General features: G+C 45.8%; 1 non-coding gene across 1 annotated transcript; it reads left to right on the top strand.

Moving 5' to 3' along the window:
- Positions 1 to 2731: 2731 nt before the first annotated feature.
- LOC119943030 lies at positions 2732 to 2869 on the top strand. The gene has a single exon (XR_005455516.1). It is a non-coding gene; the product is annotated as a small nucleolar RNA SNORA7 (small nucleolar RNA).
- Positions 2870 to 24485: the final 21616 nt, after the last annotated feature.

The raw sequence follows: 24485 nt of genomic DNA, 5'->3' as shown, positions 1-24485 counted from the left end.
GGTCATGGCTTCTAATCCTGGCTCTGCCACTTGTCAGCTGTGTGACCTTGGGCAAGTCACTTAACATCTCTGGGCCTCATCTGTAAAATGGGGATGAAGACTGTGCCCTACGTGGGACAACCTGATTACTGTGTATCTACCCCAGTGCTTAGAACAGTGCTTGGCACATAGTAAGCACTTAAATACCAACATCATTATTATTATTAGTGGATAGAGCACAGGTCTGACAGTGAGAAGGACATGGGTTCTAATTCCAGCTCTTCCACTTGTCTGGTGCATGACCTTGGGCAAGTCACTTAACTTCTCTGGGCCTTGGTCACTTCATTTGTAAAATGGAGATTAAGATTATGAGTTCCACGTGGGGCATGGACTATGTCCAACCTGATTAGCCTGAATCTACCCCAGTCCAGTGTCTGGCATAGGAAATGCCTAACAAATACCATTAAAAAAAAAGGGCAGGTTTCAGAGGAGGATGACAGTCAGCAGGAGGAGGAAGATATCAAAGTGCCCATTTGTGCTGATGGGAGTGAGGCTGAAAGGGGCAATGAAAGCTGGGGTCTCTGTTTTGGGTAGGTTTCTCACCCTCCAGGAAGAGCAAACCCCCTTGTTTGAACTGATCGTTATTACATTGGAGAAAACCCATGTCTTCCCTGTGAGCTCTGCCACGCTGAATCACTTGGAGACTTTGGAATGAAACATTTTAAATAAGATGATCAAGCCATCGATGGGAATAAAAGCCCTCTGAAGTGGCTTTCTTCCATTAGAGAAGATGCTCCCTAATTATCATTTAATTAGACAACAAAAGGCCCATCAACCAGTGCTTGGTTTTAAGCACAAGGGCCTGTGACATTACTGAGATTTTGCTGCCACCGTTTTGCTCTTTGCCAGTTTGATTGCAAATTCCTGGCAGAAAGCCACACTCCCCATGTGGTCTAGTGGAAAGAACAAGAACCCAGGAGTCAGGAGACTTGGGTTTTAATCCCAGCTCTGTCATTTGCCTACTGTGTGTCCTTGAGCAAATTAACCTCTGAATGCTTCAGTTTCCTCATCTGTAAAATGGAGATTAAATAAACACCTGTTCTTCCTCCCAATTAAACTGGGAGTCCTGGGTGAAACAAGGGCTGCATCTGATTCATTTATTCAATCGTATTTATTGAGTGCTTACCTTTGTGCAGAGCCCTAGAAGCAGCGTGGGTCAGAGGAAAGAGCACGGGCTTTGGAGTCAGAGGTCATGGGTTCAAATCCCATTCCACCAATTGTCAGCTGTGTGACTTTGGGCAAGTCACTTAACTTCTCTGTGCTTCAGTTACCTCATCTGTAAAATGGGGATTAAGACTGTGAGCCCCTCATGTGATAACCTGATCACCTTGTATCCCCCCAGTGCTTAGAGCAGTGCTTTGCACAGAGTAGGTGCTTAACAAATACCATCATCATTATTATTATTACTAAGTACTTGGAAAGTACAGAACAGCAATAGAGACAATTCCTTCCCACAATGGACTCACAGTCTAGCAGGGGTGAAGACAGACATTAATGCAAGTAAACAGGCATCAATATAAATAAATAGAATTATAGATACGTACATATATACATTAGTGCTGTGGGGCAGGGTCGGGGGGAAGAGCAAAGGGAGCGAGTTGAGGTGACGTGGAACGGAGTGGGAGCTGAGAAAAAGGGGGCTTAGTCTGGGAAGGCTTCTTGGAGAAGGTGCATTTGCAGTAGGGTTTTGAATGAAGCGGGAAGGCAGAGGGAGTGAGAGTTTGATGGATTTGAGGAGAGAGGGCCTTCCAGGCTAGAGGTAGGACATGGTCTGGGGCTGGTGGCGAGACAGGTGAGATGGAGGCCCAGTGAGAAGGTTAACACCTGAGGAGCAGAGAGTGTGGGCTGGGATGTAGGAGAGAAGGGAGGTGAGGTAGGAAGGGGCAAGCTGGTGGACTGCTTTAATGCCTAAAGTGAGGAGTTTTTGTTTGGTACAGAGGTGGATAGGCAACCAACTGGAGAGTTTTGAGGAGTGGGTTGACATGCCCTAATTACACTGTATCTACCCCATGATTATTATAGTGTTCAGCACACAGTAGGCACTTAATAAATTCTATTATTATCATTATTATGGGTTAGTGGAAGCAGAATGAGGTTAGGAGTTAGCAGACATGGGTTCTAGTCCTGGCTTCACCACTTTCCTGTGGAATGATTTTTGAATTAATACTTTCTCTGGGCCTCTGCCATCATCTGTATAATGGGGATAAAATACTTGTTCTCTCTCCCTCTTAGAAAGTGGGACAGAGTTGGTTTCTGATTTGATTATCTTGTATCTACCTCAGTAAATAGAGAAGGGACGTGAGGGGAAGAAAGGAATTTGCTCCATCAGGCATCCTGTTGTCCCCATCAGGGGCAGGTTGTGAAGCAGCATGACCTAGTGGAAAGAGCCCGGGCCTGGGAGCCAGAGAACCTGGGTTCTAATTCTGGCTCTGCCACTTGCCTGTTGCGGGACCTTGGGAATGTCTCTTCACTTCTCTGTGTCTGTTTCCTCAACTGTAAAATGGAGATTCGATACTGGGCCTCCCCTGTATTTAGACTGTGAGTCCCGTGTGGGATAGGGACCGAACTGATTAACCTGTATCTACTCCAGTGCTTAGGACAGTGCTCGACACATAGTAAGTGCTTAACAAATGCCATCATTATAATGAGCAGCAGAGTGCTGACACATAGAGAGCACTTAATAAATACCATTTACCTCTCAGGGTCACACCTGGAGAGTTTCCAGTACTGTACCAGTCTCGACTATGGGAGGGAGAGTCAAGCAGAGACCTACCCACTACATTCCTAGCCTGGGCAGTGGCTAGTGAGTGGAAGACAATCTGCTGCAAGTCAAAACTCACCTGTGTTGGGCAGTAGGCCCAATCAATCGTATTTATTGAGAGCTTACTGTGTGCAGAGCACTGTACTAAGCACTTGGGAAGTACAAATTGGCAACATATAGAGACGGTCCCTACCCAACAGTGGGCTCACAGTCTAGAAGGGGGAGACAGACAACAAAACAAAACATATTAACAAAATAAAATGAATAGAATAAATATATACAAGTAAAATAGAGTAATAAATATGTACAAATATATATACATATATATAGGTGCGGTGGGGAGGGGAAGGAGGTAAGGCGGGGGGATGGGGAGAGGGAGAAGGGGGAATAATAATGATGGCATTTATTAAGCACTTACTATGTGCAAAGCACTGTTCTAAGCACTGGGGAGGTTACAAGGAGATCAGGTTGTCCCACGGGGGCCTCACAGTCTTCATCCCCATTTTACAGATGAGGGAACTGAGGCATAGAGAAGTTAAGTGACTTGCCCGAAGTCACACAGCTGACAATTGGCAGAGCCGGGATTCGAACCCATGACCCCTGACTCCAAAGCCCGGGCTCTTTCCACTGAGCCACGCTGCTTCTCTGCCTTGTCACTGGGTATTTGCAGAGGTGATGATTTCCCATTTCACCTTCGTAATAATAATAATTATGGTATTTCTTAAGTGCTTACTATGTTCCAGGCACTCTACTAAGCACTGGGATGGATACAAAGCAAATCGGATTGGACAGAGTCCCTGTCCCACATGGGGCTCATAATGTCAATCCCCGTTTTACAGCTGAGATAACTGAGGCACAGTGAAGTGAAGTGACTTGCCCAAGATCACTCAGCAGACAAGTGGTGGAGTTGGGATTAGAACCTATGGCCTTCTGACTGTCAGACCCGTGCTCTAACTGCTACGCCATGCTGCTTTGTAGTTCAGGAGCCCTGCCTGGGAAAGCTGGGTCGGCCTTAGGGAGGCCAGGCTTTTGCTTTTCTATCAAACTGTCTGGTTTTCAGCCAATCTGTTCTGAGGGGAGTCATTAATGACAGTCATTCATTCAATCGTATTTATTGAGTGCTTACTGTGTGCAGAGCACTGTACTAAGCACTTGGGAAGTACAAGTTGGCAACATATAGAGACTGTCCCTACCCAACAACGGGCTCACAATCTAGAAGGGGAAGACAGACAATAAAACAAAACATGTGGAAAGGTGTCAAGTCATCAGAACAAATAGAAATAAAGCTAGATGCACCACATTAACAAAATAAATAGAATAGTAAATATGTACAAGTAAAATAAACAGAGTAATAAATCTGTACAAACATACAGGTGCTATGGGGAGGGGAAGGAGGTGGGGCTAGGGAGATGGGGAGGAATACTGGGTGCTGAAATGCACATGTGGCACCACCCGTGTTGTCTGATGCCTATTTACTTGTTTTGATGTCTGTCTTCTCCCTTCTAAACTGTAAGCCCCATGTGGGCAGGGATTGTCTCCCTTTATGGCTGAATTGTACTTTCCGAGCGCTTAGTACAGTGCTCTGCACACAGTGCTCAATAAATACAATTGAATGAATGAATTCAGTCACTATTTCTGAGATGTAGGACTTAGCAGTGAGCCTTGGTGCTGGAAATAAATAATGATAATAATAGTGGTGTTCCCTGTCCCAAGTGGGGCTCATGGTCTCAATCTCCATTTTATAGATGAGGTAACTGAAACGCAGTGAAGTGACTTGCCTAAGGTCACTTAGCAGACAAGGGGCAGAGTTGGGATTGGAACCCAAGTTCTTCTACCTCTTGGGTCTGTGTTCTACCCGTTAGGCCATGGTATGGGTCCAGTAGAGAATGCCTGACAGAGAGCTGATAGTGTTCAGCAAGCCTGGGTCCATTGTATGGTGGATAATTCTGTCGGTCCTGGGATGCTCAGGTGGAGCAGATCGAGGGGTAATTACAGGGCAAAGCTTTCACTCTCCCCTGAAGGCAAGGTGGAGAAGCTGCATAGTTTGGTGGAAAAAGCATGGGTCTGGGTGCCCGGAGACCTGGGTTCTAATCCTGACTCCGTTACTTGCCAGCTGGGTGACCTTTGACAAGTCTCTTCACTCCTCACTTCACACTGAAAAGCAGTGTGGTTCAGTGGAAAGAGCCCGGGCTTTGGAGTCAGAGGTCATGGGTTCAAACCCTGGCTCCACCAATTGTCAGCTGTGTGACTTTGGGCAAGTTATTTAACATCTCTGTGCCTGTTACCTCATCTGTAAAATAGGGATTAAGACTGTGAGCCCCCCAAGGGACAACCTGATCACCTTGTAACCTCCCCTGCACTTAGAACAGTGCTTTTCACATAGTAAGTGCTTAATAAATGCCATCATTATTATTCTCTCTGCTTCACTGCCTCATCGGTAAAATGGGGATTAAGTACCTATTCTTCTTCTTAGACTGTGAGCCCCATGTTGGACAGGGACTATTCCAATCCAATTATGCTGAATCTAGCTCAGTGCTTTAACACAGGGCTTGGCACATAGTAAGTGCTTAACAAATACCTCCCTTACCCCTGTATTTAGTACAGGGCTTGGCACACAGTAAGTGCTTAACAAATACCACCTTCATTAGCAATTACTCCATCTCCCTCTCTATTTCTCTCCCTCTCTCAATGCTTACTTTTGAAGTCTTCATATCCATCCTTCCTCCCCAGAAACATTATCCCTCCAAATGTGCAGTTCACGTTTGACCTTCCCTCCCAGACGACTCAACCCAGCCCAAGTGGAGGTTCTTAAATTAAGTGGAGGTTCTTAAATTAAGTGATTTCAGATACTGCAGTAACTGGGTTTCTGGCTGCATTCATTTTAATCAACGGTTTGGCTGTGAAGGTGGTCTTTGTGTGTATGTGTGTGTGTGTGTTTAGTGTTTTGGTAATGAAATTCATGCATTTTTTGGGTCTCCTTTCGACCTGTATTGCTAATTCACTGCATAATCGGATGAGTCTCTAAACTGGGCCACCTGAAAGCATCCTTGAATACCAACTTTTAGGTGTCTAACATCCACTAGGGATTTCTGTAATTGGAGAAAACCCAGGATAGGTCCCCTAAGGGTACTAGAATGGTTGCAGTCATTTTTAGTAGAGCACGAGGGTCCCTTCTCCTCTTGAAATGCAGATTGGATCCATGGCTTCTGCTAGAGAAGGGAAGGCTGAGGGGGAACTTGACAGTGCTGAAATAGGAGGGGAAAATAGTGATTCCAAGGGAAGAGGGAACCCAGCTATTCTCCATCTCTACTGAGCACTCAGGGCCTAAGGATGGTGGCCGGAGGATGGAGAATTGAGAATAAATGTAAGGAAAAATTCCCCATCAGCTGGGGTTCTAAGGGCTAGAAGTGTCTAAGGAAGCTTGTGGAGTCCCCTTCTCCAGAGATGTTAAAGGACAACAACAAATCAATTGTTCTCCACAAGCAAATAACAGGAAGTTAATGGAAGGGAAGATAGGGATGCGATGTTTAAAGGGGAGGCTAGCATCATCATCATCATCAATCGTATTTATTGAGCGCTTACTGTGTGCAGAGCACTGTACTAAGCGCTTGGGAAGTACAAGTTGGCAACATATAGAGACAGTCCCTACCCAACAGTGGGCTCACAGTCTAAAAGCATCCATCTTTAACCACCATTTAGCATCCATCCTTAACCACCAGACTGGATGTCCAGGAGGGGGGCAGTCAAATGAAGCAATGTGTTCTTGTGAAATGAGAATGGGCTTGGGAGTCCGAAGGACCTGGGTTCTAATTTTGGCGTGGATGAACCTGGATGAATCACTTGGCTTTTCTGTGCCTCAGTTACTCATCTGTAAAATGGGGATTAAGATTGTGAGCCCCACGTGGGACAAGGACTGTATCCAGCCTGACTAGCTTGTATCTACCCCAATGTTCAGTACAGTACTGGTGTAGTGGAGAGAGCACCAGCCAGGGAATCAGAAGGTCGGGGGTTCTAATCCCGGCTCCTCCACTCATCTGTTGTGTGACCTTGGGAAAGTCACTTCACTTCTCTGCACCTCAGTTATCTCATCTGTAAAAAGGGGATTGAGACTGGGAGCCCCATGTGGGACAGAGATTGTGTCTGACTCGATTTGTTTGTATAATAATAATGGTATTTGTTAAGCGCATACTATGTGCCAAGCACTGTTCTAAGCGCTGGGGTAGATACAAGGTAATCAAGTTGTCCCACATGGGGCTCAAAGTCTTAATCCCCATTTTAAGGATGAGGTAAACGTATCCACCCAAGTGCTTAGTACAGTGCCTGGCACACAGTAAGTGCTTGACAAATATCACAATTATTACATAGTGAGGTCTTAACAGCGTGGCTTGGTGGAAAGAGCCCGAGCTTGGGAGTCAGAGGTCCTGGTTTCTAATCCCGACTCCGTTGTGGGTCAGATGGGTAACTTTGGGTAAATCGCTTCACTTCTCTGGGCCTCAATTACCTCATCTGGAAAATGGGGATTAAGATTGTGAGCCACACTTGGGACAACCTGATAAATTTGTATCTCCCCCAGTGCATAGAACAGTGCTTGGCACATAGCACTTAACAAACACCATCGTTATTATTATTATTAACAAATAAAAAAAGAAGCAAAAAACAAACAAAAATATTTTTGCAGGGTCTCCTTCTCCAGAGATGTTACAGGAGAAAAACAGTCAGCCATGCAGCAGGATATTAACGGAAGGGAGGTTAGGGAAGTGGTGTTTAATGGGGAGACAAACATCCAACCCTAGCCATGAAGCAGGATGTCCACGAATGCAGTCAAATGAAGCCACATTGCCTAGTGGAAAGTGCATGGGCCCAGGAGTTAGAAAGACATGCTCCTAATCTCTACCCTACTCTAGAAAAGCAGCGTGGCTCAGTAGAAAGAGCCTGGGCTTGAGAGTCAGAAGTTACGGGTTCTAATCCTGACTCCACCACGTCTGCTGTGTGACCTTGGGCAAGTCACTTAACTTCTCTGAGCCTCAGTTACCTCATCTGTCAAATGGGAATTAAAACTGTGAGCCCCATGTGGGACAACCTGATCACCTTGTATCCTCCCCAGCGCTTTGAACAGTGCTCTGCACATAGTAAGCGCTTAACAAATGCCATCATCATTATTATTATTATTATTATTATTACCCAGTACCCAGTGCAGTGTCTGGTGCCTAGTAAATGCTTAGCAAGTATCATAAGAGAATTGTTTTGCCACCAAGCAATCAATGGTATTTGAGTGCTTACTGTATGCAGAGCACTGTACTAAGCACTTGGGAGAGTACAATGCAGTTGATAAATAGGATCCCTGTCCTCAAGAAGTTTGTCATGTATTGGGCCTCTGTTGAAGACAGATATCTTGGCTGGGTGGACCATGGGTCTGCCCCAGGAAGGACAGAGCCCATGAGCTAATGCATCAATTTGCTGCTGATGGCTACTTTGGGTCACCACTTGGAAGAATCCAACCTATTTTCCTCTTGGGGCCATCATTCTGGGTTGGGTTTGAGAAGTTGTCAGCCACGTGATGCTCCTTGTAGTTTTCATTAATAGTCTCATTGTTTAGTCAGAGGCCACATGGCCACCCTTCTCATAGTGATGATGCTATTTAAGTGCTTACTATTTACCGAGCTCTGAAGTTGAAACAAGATGATCAGATTGGACACAGTCCCTGTTACTACATTAGGCAGACAGTCTAAGAGGGAGGGAGAACAGAATTTTTAATCCCCATCCTACAGATGAAGAAAATGAGGCTCAGGGAGGCTGAGTTGCCCAAAATCTCACAGTAGGTAAGAGGTGTAGCTGGGACTGTCCCCTTATTCTCCCAAGAATAATATTAATAGTGGTATTCTGTTAAGTGCTTACTACGTGCCAAACACTGTACTAAGTGCTGGGTTAGTAATGTGATAATCAGGCTCCACATGGGGCTCACAGTTTAAACAGGAGGGAGAGCAGATATTGAATCCCCATTTTGAAGATGTGGGAACTGAGGCACAGAGAATTTAAGTGACTTGTCCAAGGTCACACTGCAGGAAAGCAGCATGGTCTATGGATAGAGAACAGGGCTGGGAGTCAGAAGGACCTGAGTTCATTCATTCATTCAATTATATTTATTGAGCGCTTACTGTGTGCAGAGCACCATACTAAGTGCTTGGGAAGTACAAATTGGCAACATATAGAGACAGTCCCTACCCAACAACGGGCTCACAGTCTAGAAGGGGGAGACAGACAACAAAACAAACCAAGTAGGCAGGTGACAATACCATCAGAATAAATCCCAGCTCTGCCAACTGTTTGCTGTGCGACTTTGGGCAAGTCATTTAACTTTTGAGAAGCAGCGTGGCTCAGTGGAAAGAGCACGGGCTTTGGAGTCAGAGGTCATGGGTTCAAATCCCGGCTTGCCAACTGTCAGCTATGTGACTTTGGGCAAGTTACTTCTCTATGCCTCAGTTACCTCATCTGTAAAATGGTGATTAAAACTGTGAGCCCCCCGTGAGACAACCTGATCACCTTGTAGCTTCCCCAGCGCTTAGAACAGTGCTTTGTGCATAGTAAGCACTTAACAAATACCATCATATTATTATTATTTTATTCTATGTACCTCAGTTACCTCATCTATAAAATAATAATGATGGTATTTAAGTGCTTACTATGTGGAAAGCACTGTTCTAAGCGCTGGAGGGGTTACAAGGTGATCAGGTTGTCCCATGTGGGGCTCACAGTCTTAACCCCCATTTTACAGATGAGGTACTGAGGCACCGAGAAGTTAAGTGGCTTGCCCAAGGTCACACAGCTGACAAGTGGCGGAGCCAGGATTTGAACCCATGACCCCTGACTCCCAAGCCCGTGCTCTTTCCACTGAGCCACGCTTCTTCTCTAAAATGGGGATTAACAGTGTGAGCCCATGTGGGCCATGGACTGTGTCCAATCTGATAAGATGTAACTACCCCAGTGCTTAGTTTGATGCCTGACACATAGAAAATGCTTAACAAATACCATTTAAAAAAATAAAAGGTAAGTTGCAGAATCAGGATTAGAACCCAGGTCCTCTGAATCCCAGGCCCATGCTCTTTCCACTAGATCATGCTGCTTCTCTAATGCTAAAGCTTTACTACTACTAATAATAATAATGGCGGCACTTGTTAAGTGCTTACTGTGTGCCAAGCACTGTTCTAAGAGCTGGGGGCGGGGGGGGAATACAAGGTAATCAGGTAGTCCCACATGGGGCTCACAGTCTTAATCCCCGTTTTACAGGTGAGGTAACTGAGGCACAGAGAAGTTAAGTGACTTGCTCAAAGTCACACAGCTGACAAGTGGTGGAGCAGGGATTTGAACCCATAACCTCTGACTCCCAAGCCCGGGCTTTTTCCACTGAGCCACGTTGCTTCTCTAATGCTAATAAATACTGATATACTATACTAATGCTTCTACTATAATATAATACTATACTAATGCTCTATACTAATGCTTCTATATTCATCTAATAATGTGTGCTTTCATTTTCTTGGCAAGGTGTCCAAAAGGGAGCTGGACCTGTGGCCAGCTGGTCAGAGGTGATGGTAGCCAAAACTGGGTCCCTGGATGGGCTCTGATTCAGTCAAGATGGGAAGATTCTCATCTTTCAGGCTTGCCTTCCCACTCTGCTTTCAGGAGCAGGAAGAAGCAGGAGGAGACAGACCATCCTAACTGGCCCCAGAATTTGAGGATGATTCTCTGCTCAGCGGATCCCTCAGTTCCATAAAGGCCTCCTGGCTCCACTGGCTCAGGAATCCATTCCAAGATTTCAGTGGTGCGTGCTCCAAAGGAGACAATAATAATAATGATGATGGCATTTATTAAGCATTTACTATGTGCAATGCACTTTGCTAGGCACTGGGGAGGTTACAAGGTGATCAGGTTGTCCCGGGGGGGCTCACAGTCTTAATCCCCATTTTACAGATGAGGTAACTGAGGCACAGAGAAGTTAAGTGACTTGTCCAAAGTCACACAGCTGACAATTGGCGGAGCCAGGATTTGAATCCGTGACCTCTGACTCCAAAGCCCCGGCTTTTTCCACTAAGCCACGCTGCTTCTCTCACTGTGACTGTGATTAAGACAAGCTGGAAGGTGATAAAACTGCACTCATTCTGGTTGGGGAAAAGACAAAAAAGCAAAACTTTGTCCAGCACAGGTGATTCCAAAATTAACAAAGGGTCAGGGGTGCCCATCCACCTGGGCAGAGCCATGGTGCCAAACAGCCCTAATAAAAAAAAAAAAAAAAAAAATAATAATAATAATGGTATTTATTAAGTGCTTACTATGTGCAAAGCACTGTTCTAAGCACTGGGGAGGTTACAACGTGATCACTTTGTCCCACCTGGGGCTCACAGTCTTCATCCCCATTTTACAGATGAGGTAACTGGGGCACAGAGAAGTTAAGTGACTTGCCCAAAGTCACACAGCTGACAATTGGCAGAACTGGAATTTGAACCCGTGGCCTCCGACTCCAAAGCCCGTGCTCTTTCCGCTGAGCCACGCTGCTTCTCTAAACCCCGAGGCAGAGATAGGGATGGAAAGACTCTCAGTGGTCATTTTTCTCTGAGGAGTTTGTAAATCAATTAATTGTATTTATTGAGCGCTTACTTTGTGCAGAGCACTGTACTAAGCACTTGGGAAGTACAAGTTGGCAACATATAGAGATAGTCCCTACCCAACAGTGGGCTCACAGTCTGAAAACTTCCCAAAAGCTTCCATAGGGAGTTAATTTTTTATGGTATTTAAGTGCCTACTTTGTGGCAGGCACTGGGTTAGATACAAGATATTCAGGTTGGTCACAGTCCATTTCCACATGAGGTTCGCAGTCTTAATCCCCATTTTAAAGATGAGGTAACTGAGGCACAGAGAAGTTAAATTACTTGCCCAATCTGTGGATTAGAACCCATGTCCTTCTAACACCCAGGCCTGTGCTGTATCTACTAGGCCGCACTGCTTCTGTATGGAGGTTCTGGTGTTGGTGTGTGGATTTAATGGATGGCCCTTTGGGATTCAGATATGTTGGCTGGAGCGAGGACAGGTACCATTATCACCAAAGCACCTTGTTAACAAAAGCCTGGAGCCTCGGGGGAGAAAGTCCATTTGAGTCTTCTCAGTAGGTGACAGTGCCTCATGAATTCATTCAATCATATTTATTGAGTGCTTACGGTGTGCAGAGCACTGTACTAAGAGCTTGGGAGAGTACAATACAGCAATAAGCAGACACATTCGCTGCCCACAGTGAGTTTACAATCTAGAGGTGCCTCCAGATTCTCAGAGGGCATTATCGATGTCAGTTGCCAAATATACTTGCTTGTTCTAGTAATCCTGACATTTATTTAATGCTGGGCACAATGTTATCAGATCAAACAGTCCCACACGGAGGCCCTGAGAGGTTCAGTGCCTGCCCGAGATCACACAGGAGGTCACTGGTGAAACTGGAACAGTTCCACACGAAGGCCCAGAGAGGTTCAATACCTGCCGGAGGCCATAGGGAAGGTCGTCGGCAGAACCAGGACTCGAACTCGGTTCTCCTGACTCCGTCGTGTGCTGCTTCCTCCAGGCCGTGTCGCCTCCTCTTCAGGATAATTGTATGGTCTAGGAGTATTTTCATTAGGCATAGGGGTGAAATGCTTCCCTTTGATAGACTGCTCTTGGTCTTTATTCTGGAGGGAAAATGTTTTGACTGACAGCTCACTATTTTTCATTACAGCCACAACAGTATATAAGCAGGGAGGCTACTTAACTAGATTGCATTTTCTTATTCGGCTGGCTTTACCTAAGTGTCGGCATTACATCAAAAACCTTCCATATGGCCACTCATTCAGGGTAATTCATGAGTTTTGCCAGGTGCTAGGAAAGAATTCTAATTTAGTTTACTTTGTAGGGAAGACAGGCTGATAAAAAAAAATGTAAGCTGGTATTTGATACTTCCTACTCCTAGCTGAACTAATGCATGAGGATAAAGCACCCCATCAGAAACTTTCGTCCCCGTATTCGGTGAAATTTTGTTTTTGCATGCACAAAATACAGTTTTTTTTAAAAAAAAATACCTGTCCTTGTTGGTTCATGATGATGGAATCTCCCATCAGGAGTGATGAATGAATCTCCGTCCTGAGAAACTGCACAGAGGAATTGATTATAGTGACTGTGGCTTGTGCAACACCACTCTCACTCTTTTGGTTTGTGGCAACAATGATGAGAACAAAGCCCTGTCGGATGGTTTGAGAAGCCCAGAGGGTGGAGATGAGTAAGGATAAGAAGGGAAGAGAGTGCTGATTGAGTACCTTAAAGCCCATGGTCAGGAGAGTCTGCTTGATGTCGAAAAGATTGGGCAACCGTTGAAGGTGTTTGAGGAGTGGGGAGACTTGTGCATAATGATATTTTTTAAAAAATCAACCAATTGTATTTATTGGGCACTTATCATGTGCAGACCACTGTACTAAATACTTGGGAGAGTACAGTATAGCAGAGTTGGTAGAAACATCCCTTCCCCACAACAAGCTTACAATCTAGAGGGGCGGACAGATGTTAATATTCATTCAGTTGTATTTATTGAGTGCTTACTGTGTGCAGAGCACTGAACTAAGCACTTGTACAATTCATTAACAGAGTCAATCCCTACCCAACAATGGGCTCATGGTCTAGGAGAAATTACATATATGTACATAAGTGCTGTGGGGCTGAGGGAGAAGTGAATAAAGGGTGCAAATCCAAATGCAAGGGTGACATGATCCACACAGAGTGAAGTATGGACTGGAGAGGGGAGAGACTTGAGACAGGGAGGTCTCAGAGGAGGCTGATGAGAGGTGACGGTTTGGCTGCAGAAGGGTTGGATTCTGGAGACGTGAAAGAATAACCCACGGGTTTTAGTGACTGACTAAATATCTGGGTTGTAGGAGAGAGAAGAGTCAAGGGTGATACTAAGTTTGGGGGTTTGAGAGGTAGGGAGGTTGGAGGTGGTGTCAGAAGTGATGGGAAAACTATTTAGAAAAGAGCATTTGAGAGGGAAGATGAGGAGATCAGTTTTGGGCATGCTGAGCTTTAGGTGCTGGTGAAACATCCATGAAGAAATGGGGATTCATTCAGTCATTCAATCAATCGTATTTATTGAGCGCTTACTGTGTGCAGAGCATTGGACTAAGCACTTGGGAAGTACAAGTCGGCAACAAATAGAGACAGTCCCTACCCAACAATGGGCTCACAGCCCTTATGTAGTTCATAGTCTTTGGTGGGACACATATCAAACCCAATTTTTTGATTGTGAGTTTCCCGAGGGTCAGGGACCATGCCTAATTCCCACCTGTGTATTATTTCCCAGTGCTTAGTACAGTGTTCAGCACCAGTAGGTGGCTAATTAATTCTGTTTCCAACGCTAATGATAACTGTTGGCAGAGGCTGGTTGTGGAAATATTCAAACTGAAATTAGTACTTCACAGTAGTCAGAGGACTGATGGACAAGTAAGAAGTTAACTCCCTCTCTTTGGAGAAATTTCATTTCCCGGGATCCCCAAAGTCTATATTTCCCATAATCCCCTGGGAGATTAGACCGGCCTGGAAGGATTCCCTAGTAGATTTAGTGACACTGACCGTAAGTCCCATTAGAGGCGGGATGGTTGTGGTTTTTGGGGTTCCCAATCATAACTTACAGTGCCCAAGGCAAGATCCATTAAGGGTCTAGCTTTGACTAGGATAGAAAGGGAGAGGGACCCTGCTACTGTGGTGGTGAAGTCAGGGGCAGCACCAATCAATCTGCACATCAGGCAGAAACTCCTCATCCTCGGCTTCAAGGCTGTCCATCACCTCACCCCCTCCTACCTCACCTCCCTTCTCTCCTTCTACAGCCCACCCCGCACCCTCCGCTCCTCCGCCGCTAATCTCCTCACCGTTAGGCCTCGTTCTCGCCTGTCCCACCGTCGGTCCCTGGCCCACGTCATCCCCTGGGCCTGGAATGCCCTCCCTCTGCCCATCCGCTAACTAGCTCTCTTCCTCCCTTCAAGGCCCTACTGAGAGCTCACCTCCTCCAGGAGGCCTTCCCAGACTGAGCCCCTTCCTTCCTCTCCCCCTCGTCCCCCTCTCCATCCCCCCCAATCTTACCTCCTTCCCTTCCCCACAGCACCTATATATATATATATATATATATATATATATTTGTACATATTTTTTACTCTTTATTTATTTATTTTACTTGTACATATCTATTCTATTTATTTTATTTTGTTAGTATGTTTGGTTTTGTTCTCTGTCTCCCCCTCCTAGACTGTGAGCCCACTTTTGGGTAGGGACTGTCTCTATCTGTTGCCAATTTGTACTTCCCAAGCACTTAGTACAGTGGTCTGCACACAGTAAGCGCACAATAAATACGATTGATTGATTGATTGATTGTTGCTGTTGCAGGGAAGAGGAAGATGAGGCTGGGCAGCCGTTTCCTCTCCCCATTTTCCTTCTCCTCCTCCACCTCCTTTTTCCACTTCTCCTCCCCTTTCTCCTTCCCCACCCCCTTCCACTCCTCCTCTTCTTCCTCCTCTACCGGCAGCTGCCACCGCCATCATCACTACCACGATTGTAATGACCGTTCATGGGGCCACCGCAGATAGGAATCTCCGGTGTAGCTGGGGGTGTCTGCTCATTCACAGCCTCCACGAAGGCTAGATTGAGCAGGGCAGTTGCCAGGGCCTTTTGGGCCTGGGTTCCGGTTCTGATGGCAGCAGCAGGGATGCTAGCCCCAGGAGCCATGCGTGGCCTAGTGGATTGAGCTCAGGCCTGAGAGTCAGAAGGACCTGGGTTCTAATCCCGGCTCCACCACTTGTCTGCTGTGTGACCTTGGGCAAGTCACTTCTCTGGGCCTCAGTGACCTCGTCTGTAAAATGGGGTTGAAGACTGTGAGCTCCATGTGGGACAGGGACTGCGATGATGATAATGGCATTTGTTAAGCGCTTACTATGTGCAAAGCATGGTTCTAAGCACTGCGGGGGATACACGGTGATGAGATTGTCCCACGTGGGGCTCACAGTCTTAATCCCCATTTTTCCAGATGAGGGAACTGAGGCCCAGAGAAGTGAAGTGACTTGCCCAGAGTCACACAGCTGACAATTAGCAGAGCCAGGATTTGAACCCATGATCTCTGACTCCCAAGCCCGGGCTCTTTCCACTGAGCCACGCTGCTTCTCCCCGGCCATGTCCCTACCTGGGGCTCTGGTGGAGATGAGACTGCCCTGATCCAGGACCCCTTGGTTCTCTTCCATCCCCTTCCCCACTTTGAAGTTACAAATAGTTTTGGGGTCGTGTCTCCTATCTATGTTGTAGTCTTCTGAGAGCTTAGTACATTGCTCTACACACAGTTAGTGCTCAGTAAATACCATTGATTGTGTTGAGGGTTTTTGAAGTAGATTCTCTAGACCGTAAGATCGCTGTGGGCAGGGAATGTCTGTTTATTGTTATACTGTACGCTCCCAAATGTTTAGTACAGTGCTCTGCACACAGCACTCAATAAATATGATTGAATGAATGAAGTGTGACTCCTGGGAGCCCTAGGAAAAGAAAGATTTTCCAGCTTTTCCAGATCATGCTTCATTGTATTGTTCAGCTTGGGGTGACTGGTGAACTAAGCTTTCATTTTCTCTTCTCCCACTCCTTTCTGTGTCACTCTTGCACTTGGATTTGTACCCTTTATTCACCGCCCCCCCCCGCCACACAGCACTTTATGTATATATTTATAATATATTGATTTATATTAATGCCTGTCTCCCACTCTAGGCTGCAAACTCCTGTGGGCAGGGAACATGTCTATCAACTGCTATATTGTACTCTTTTTTAAAATGTGATTTTTTGAGCACTTACTGTGTGCCAGGCACTGTACTAAACACTGAGATGAATAAAAGGTTGTCAGGTTGGACACCGTCCTTAAACTGCATGGGGCTCACTGTCTTTATCCCCATTTTACAAGTGAGTAATGGAAGTATAGAGAAGTTGAGTGACTTGCCCAAGATCACGCAGCGGACAAGTAAGTGGCGGAGGCAGAATTAGAACCCAGGTCTTTCCGACTCCCAGGCCCGTGGTCTATCCACTAGGCCCAGCTGTATCTCCACTGTAATAATAATAATAATGGTATTAAGCGCTTACTATGTGCAAAGCACTGTTCTAAGCGCTGGGGTGATACATGGTGATCAGGTTGTCCCACGTGGGGCTCACAGTCGTAATCCCCATTTTACAGATGAGGTAACTGAAGCCCAGAGAAGTTAAGTGACTTGCCCAAAGTTACACAGCTGACAAGTGGCTGAGCTGGCTCTGCACACAGTACGTGCTCAATAAATATTGATTGATTGACATTTATTAATCGAACTATCCAGATACAGGGTCAGGGCAGACCCTACCAGCCAGTCAGACAAATATTCCTATAATCCCCAGAAAAATCCCCAAGAACTTTGGAGCTAACCCCTTCTCCTGTCCCTCCCCACCCTCTGCCCCAGTGGAAGAGGATAAAAAAATTCACCTCTTTTCTGACTGAATCCTTATCCCCCTGATTTTGCTACTGCAGCAGGCAATATAGCAGTCAACACTCTTGTGTATTTGTTTATATGTTATTTATTCAATTGGTTAGTTTTCTACATTCATTTACATTCATGCTCTTCTTCTTTAACCTGTTGTATGCTTAGCAATTTATGTCCTCTTATGTCTCCCATATTACTACAAATAGTAATAATATTGGCATTTGTTAAGCATTTATGAGTTGCCAAGTGCTACAAATAAGCATTAGGGTAGATACAAGATTATCAGGCCAGACACAGGCCCAGTCCCTCACAGCGCTCAAAGTAGAAGGGACAACGGATATTGAATCTCCACTTTACAGGTGAGGAAACTGAGGCACAGAGAAACTAAATAACTTGTCCAAGCTCATACTGCAGACAAGTGTGGAGCTGGGATTAGAACCTAGGTCTTCTAACTCCTAGGCCTCTGCTCTTTCCGCTGGGCCACACTGCTTCTCCCATTAGGTCGTCAGCTCCTAGAAGGCATAGAGAAGCAGCGTGGCTCAGTGGAAAGAGCACGGGCTTTGGAGTCAGAGGTCATGGGTTCAAATCCCAGCTCCGCCAATTGTCAGCTGTGTGACTTTGAGCAAGTCACTTACTTCTCTGGGCCTCAGTTACCTCATCTGTAAAATGCGGATGAAGACTGTGAGCCCCCCGTGGGACAACCTGATCACCTTGTAACCTCCCCAGCACTTAGAACAATGCTTTGCACATAGTAAGTGCTTAATAAATGCCATTATTATTATTATATCCTGTGGTTTTTGATTTGGTGATATATTCCCAAGAGCCTATCCACACAGCAGACCCTCAATAAATGCTACATCTGTTGAGGTCATCAACTGACTAGGCCTGACTAGAACAGAGAAGCAGCATGGCTCAGTGGAAAGAGCCCGGGCTTTGGAGTCAGAGGTCATGGGTTCAAATCCCTGCTCCGCCACTTGTCAGCTGTGTGACTTTGGGCAAGTCACTTAACTTCTCTGGGCCTCAGTTCCCTCATCTGTAAAATGGGGATTAAGACTGTGAGCTCCCTGTGGGTCAATCTGATCAGCTTGTAACCTCCGCAGCATGTAGAACAGTGCTTTGCACATAGTAAGTGCTTGCTAAATGTTAACATTAGAACAACCCCAACCCATTAAACTGGATGTTCACTGAGGGCAGGAATCGTGTCTACCAACCATATTGTATTTTCCCAAATGCTTAGTTGAGTGCTCTGCATACATTAAGCACTCAGTAAATGCCACTGATTAATCCATTATCATTTCATTGCCACGAGAGTAGAGCATGGGCCTGGGCACTGCAGAAGCCTAGGGAAAGATCTTTCTAAGGTGGAGAAACAGGACCCTGGAACCATCAAGAAAGCAGTTCTGAGTCTGGAACAAGATGGGGAGCACTCCTGAAAAAAACAAACAGCAGTGCCGTGCAGGCTCCGGTTTCCTCCAGAAAAGACTGTGGAAAGTCTAGTGCTCTGTAATTTGTTCTGCTAATGAGGCCACTGAATGACTCCTACCGGGTGGGATATTGATTTTCTGAGTGGGCTAGGGCATCCCAAGCTCCACCCCAGCATGAGCCTGTAGTGGGTGGAGGATATGTTGGGTAGCGACTGTCTCTATATGTTGCCAATTTGTACTTCCCAAGCGCTTAGTACAGTGCTCTGCACATAGTAAGCTCTCAATAAATACGATTGATGATGATGATGATGATATGAGGTGGCCTGTTTTCCTTTGGCCCTCTCTCCAAAGCTGAAGGACTGGTTGAGGTTGTAAAGAGACACTTCCTGCCAATGATCATCTAGAAAGCGAAATGCCAAAACATCCTTGGCCTTTGATTTTGAAACAGAACTTCCGGCCCATGGTCACGGAGATGGGAGCAAGAACCAGTGACGCCTGCAGCATGGGCTTTTCAGTTTTTCTAATGAATCGCAGAGTAAATATTGAGAGTTTCCACTAGAGAAAGTGCCACCAGTCTCACAGCCTGGCGTGTGTGACAGAAGAATGGCCCAGCATTGGGGGTCTGTGGCTCAGTTACCTCATCTGTAAAATGGGGATTAAGACTATGAGCCCCATGTAGGATATAGGCCGTGTCCAAATTGATTAGCTTGTCTTTACTCCAGTGCTTAGAACAGTGCCTGGCACAGAGTATGCTCCGAACAAATACCCACAATTATTCTTATTATTTAGGCCTTGAGGGGAATCCCAGCAGCCTATGGGAGAGGGTGGGAGGCAGCTTTTCATGTGTTCTGCCCCACTGAGTAAAGGGCAGAACCCCTTCTGGTTTGACTTCAATCTGAGCCCAACTCAAACACTATAGGTTGAGCTGGGTTGGCCTAGCCCCCGGATTTTCTGCTTGGGCTCCACTCTTAAGTAACAGGCTGAATAATAATAATAATGATGGCATTTATTAAGCGCTTACTATGTGCAAAGCACTGTTCTAAGCGCTGGGGAGGTTACAAGATGATCAGGTTGTCCCACGGGGGGCTCACAGTCTTCATCCCCATTTTACAGATGAGGGAACTGAGGCATAGAGAAGTGAAGTGACTTGCCCAAAGTCACATGGCTGGCAAGCGGCAGAGTCGGGATTTGAACCCATGACCTCTGACTCCAAAGCCCGGGCTCTTTCCACTGAGCCACGCTACTTCTCTAAGCTACTTCGCTACTTCTATCTTCGCTGAAGATAGAATCCCTTGGACAACTACCTGAAGAAAATGGCTTCTAGAACTGAGAAGATTGGGGACTGCTTGGAGGAACCAGCTTCCCTTCCCTCATCTTTCTCATCTCTGAATTCCCTTGATTTAAGAGAGCAATCCATTCACTGCCTTCTCTTATTCCCCGCCCCCTCCACCCAGCCCTCTGAGAAATGAATAATTGGGGCTGAATCACAGTAGAGAAGTCAAGCCAGTGTAATATTTCTACAGCTAAATCTGCATAAATATAATATCGTGGAAAAAATAACAAGCTCTTCTAAGGCAAATTAATTATCCCAGCGGGACATTCATTATTCTGTAGCTAAATCTCTCACTGCCGCTTGCCGGATTTAATTTAGAGCTTTCTTTTTTTTTTTCTTTTGTGCTCTCCTCTCTTTTGTGAATTTTCCTCCCCTTTCTCAAGGATTGGAAGATAAATAACAACGCATTATAACTGAGTAATTGTGTCCATTTAAAAATATCAGGAGGATGTTAAAGGGGTGCATGGTCAGAGCAAAAGCGCTTCCCCACATCTCTTCCGTGGATCAAAATCATTCTTTCCATCTTGGCGATGGCTCCTGCCACATCTTGTTTCCCTCCCCTCTTTCCGTTGGCTTCTGGGGCTCCTTCGGCTCCTCGGGAGATTTGGCCTGTTTGTCACCACAAACACAGGTGTTGTCAAAATGCTCACACAGGGTGTGCTTCCCTGTTCCAAATCCTGGAGGCAGATGGATGAACAGAGGGCCATGGAGCTGCTGGCCATGGAGTGTGGTTCAGTGGAAAAAGCACAGGCTTGCGACTCAGAGGTCGTGGGTACCAATCCCGGCTCTGCCACTTGTCGGCTATGTGACCCTGGGCAAGTCACTTCACCTCTCTGAGCCTCAGTTACCTCATCTGCAAAATGGGGATTGAGATTGTGAGCCCCCCGTGAGACAACCTGATTACCTTGTAGTCATTCATTCATTCAATCGTATTTATTGAGTGCTTACTGTGTTCAGAGCACCGTACTAAGCACTTGGGAAATACAAGTTGTACTGATGTACAAGTTGTACTTGCCCTGGCGCTTAGGAGAGTACACTATAACAGGTGCATTCCCTGCCCACAATGAGCTTGCAATCTAGAGGGGAGACTAACATTAATATAAATAAATAAATTCCGGGTCTCGGTCTGGCACATCCCCTCTCTGGGGGTGAGGAAGGTTTGCTTTGGGGTGGGATGGGCAGCCGGAGTTAGTCCTCGGATCGGAGTTGGCATCAAGATGCTTGGCTGGGCTTTGTAGCCGCTGTCTGCTGGGCACGCCTCCTGTCTCTACTGCTGCCGCTGCCCAGGTGTCAATCAATCAATCAATCGTATTTATTGAGCGCTTACTGTGTGCAGAGCACTGGACTAAGTGCTTGGGAAGTACAAGTTGGCAACATATAGAGACAGTCCCTACCCAACAGTGGGCTTACAGTCTAAAAGGGGGAGACAGAGATCAAAACCAAACATACTAACAAAATCAAATAAATAGAATAGATATGTACAAGTAAAATAAATAAATAAATAGAGTAATAAATATGTACAAACATATACATATATACAGGTGCTGTGGGGAAGGGAAGGAGGTAAGATGGGGGGGATGGAGAGGGGGACTAGGGGGAGAGGTGTCCTTTGCTCTTGCAGGGGTCCAGGGTCTCTGGGCCCTTCTGGGACCCGTGAGGGTGACTGATCTGCTTGCCTCACCCTGCTCTGTTCAGGCAGCCAGAGGATGGGGGGGGTCCAAGTGGGTGCTGGAATAGAAGCCACTCAGCCTCAGTTTCCACCCTGTTTCCAGCCTTGGATCCTCCTGCCGCTGGAGCAGCAGTGGCACTGAAGCGGCTCCCGCTGTTTGGCTGAGCTGGGGTTGGGCCTGGATTCATTCATTCAATCGTATTTAATGAGTACTTTCTGTATGCAAAGCACTGTACTGAACTCAAGGTCACACAGCAGACAAGTGGTGTAGCTAAGATTAGAACCCACGACCTTCTAGGCTTGCGTGGCTCAGGGGAAAGAGCCCGGGCTTTGGAATCAGAGGTCAGGGGTTCAAATCCCGGCTCCGCCACTTGTCAGCTGTGTGACTTTGGGCAAGTCACTTAACTGCTCTGGGCCTCAGTTACCTCATCTGTAAAATGGGGATGAAGACTGTGAGCCCCACGTGGGACAACCTGATCACCTTGTAACCTCCTCAGCACTTAGAACAGTGCTTTGCACATAGTAAGCGCTTAATAAATGCCATTATTATTATCACTGGTGGGGCCTTAGCTAGTCTCGATGGAAATATCCGGTGACAAGATGCCCTAATAATTGGACACTCATAGTCGGTCTTGAATAATGTGCATAATGTGAGAAGCAGCTTGGTTTAGTGGAAAGACCCCGGGTTTGGGAGTCAGAGGGCATGGGTTCTAATCCCGCCTCTGCCACTTGTCTGCTGCGTGACCTTGGGCAAGCCACTTAACTTCTCTGTGCTTTGGTTACCTCATCTGTAAAATGGGGATTAAGACTGTGAGCCTCACATGGGACAGCCTGATTACTTTGTATCTACCCCAGCCCTTAGAACAGTGCTTGGCACATAGTAAGTGCTTAGCAAATACCATTATTATTATGATGATGATGATGATGAACACGCAATATGGATGTTCCAGAGGAGGCCTGATATGGACTAAAGAAGAAGAAAGGAAGGCATCAAACTAAATTGGTTGGAGGTTGGCTAGGAAGTTCAATTAAACTGAACTAATTAAAAAGTAATTTTTGCAAGTAAAGATTTTTCTTTGTGAGAGATTTTGTTAAGATTTCAGAGACTGGATCATAATAAATAAGGCCCCTGAGATGAATGAGACAGCACAATTAACAATCCCAGCAATTCAAGCCCGCCAAGCTTGGAAAATGCTTATCTAATCACATGTAATCTTTATTCACATTGTTACAGCTTTTAAGTGAAACTGCTAAGATTGCAAGTCAATTAGGCAAACAAGTTTAACCCCTAAAATGCCAGGGTTTCCCAGGCCTGCACCAGTACATGTTAGATCTTCAGGCATGATAGATTTCAGATGTATAGGCACTTTTCTGATTACTTCAAAGAGGGGAGAATGCATATTGCTATCTGAATTTGAAGTTGGTGTAGGTTTTTGGGGACCCTAATAACTGTCTTCCAAGTGCACTTAATGATTTTGAGCACTTACTACTACTAAAAATAATGATTGTGGTATTTGTTAAGTGCTTACTATGTGCCAAGCACTGTACTAAACCCTGGAGTGGATACAATGAAATTGAGTTGGATACGGCCCCTGTCCCATATGTGGTTCACAGTCTCAATCCCCATTTTACAGATGAGAGAACTGGGGCACAGAGAAGTTAAGTGACTTGCCCAAGGTCGCACAGCAGAGAAGTGGCAGAGATGGGATTAGAATCCAAGTCCTTCTGTCTCCCAGGACCGTGCTCTATCCACTAGGCCATGCTGCTTCTAAGTACAGAGCGCTATACTAAGTATTTGGGAGAGCACAACCCATCTCCGCCGTCTTACCTCCTTCCCTTCCCCACAGCACCTGTATATACGTTTGTACATATTTATTAGTCTATTTATTTATTTATTTTACTTGTACATATCTATTCTATTTTATTTTGTTAATATGTTTGGTTTTGTTCTCTGTCTCCCCCTTCTAGACTGTGAGCCCACTGTTGGGTAGGGACTGTCTCTATATGTTGCCAACTTGTACCTCCCAAGCACTTAGTACAGTAAGTGCTCAATAAATACTATTGATTGATTGATTGACAGAAGTAGACGTTCCCTGCCTGTAAGGAGCTTGCAGTCTAGAAGGGAAGACAGTAATACGAATAAATCATTTCTACTGCATAACTTAAAGGTATGTACATAAGTTTGGTAGGGGTGGGGCGAATATCAAATGTCCAAAAGTCACAGATTCCAGTGCAGATAATAATGGAGGTATTAAGCTCTATGTGCCAAGTTCTATGGTAAGCATTGGGGTAGATACTGATACTGCAGTCAGAAAAACAGGACACTGCAGCAGGAGGGGTTGTGGTTAGACATAAAGACGTAAGGGCTGTTAAACACTGGAACAAGGAACTGAGGGAGGTTCAGGGATCGACCTTGGAGAATAGAAAGGATATCCATCTGTTTGGGGTAGATTAGACATCCTTCCTGGAGGCAGGGGAATAGCGAATTTGACCTCTGGGCTGAGGAACCATCTTTCCATTTTGAGTGTGGAGATGAAGAGGGGCTAAGGATTCTCATGAGGATGATGATTGGAGGAGCACACCACTCCACTCCATACTTCACTCTGCTATCTGAATTGTTTTTCTAAAACAAATTCAGTCCAGGTTTCCCCATGCCTCAAGATGTTTTAGGGAGGGGCTGCCTGTCCTGGCTACTCAGACCTGGGATGGCCAGGACTGAGATTTCATT

This window comes from Tachyglossus aculeatus, chromosome 21 (genome assembly GCF_015852505.1).
Source record: "Tachyglossus aculeatus isolate mTacAcu1 chromosome 21, mTacAcu1.pri, whole genome shotgun sequence".
Taxonomy (NCBI): domain Eukaryota; kingdom Metazoa; phylum Chordata; class Mammalia; order Monotremata; family Tachyglossidae; genus Tachyglossus; species Tachyglossus aculeatus.
This window is presented reverse-complemented; position numbering and strand designations above follow the sequence as displayed.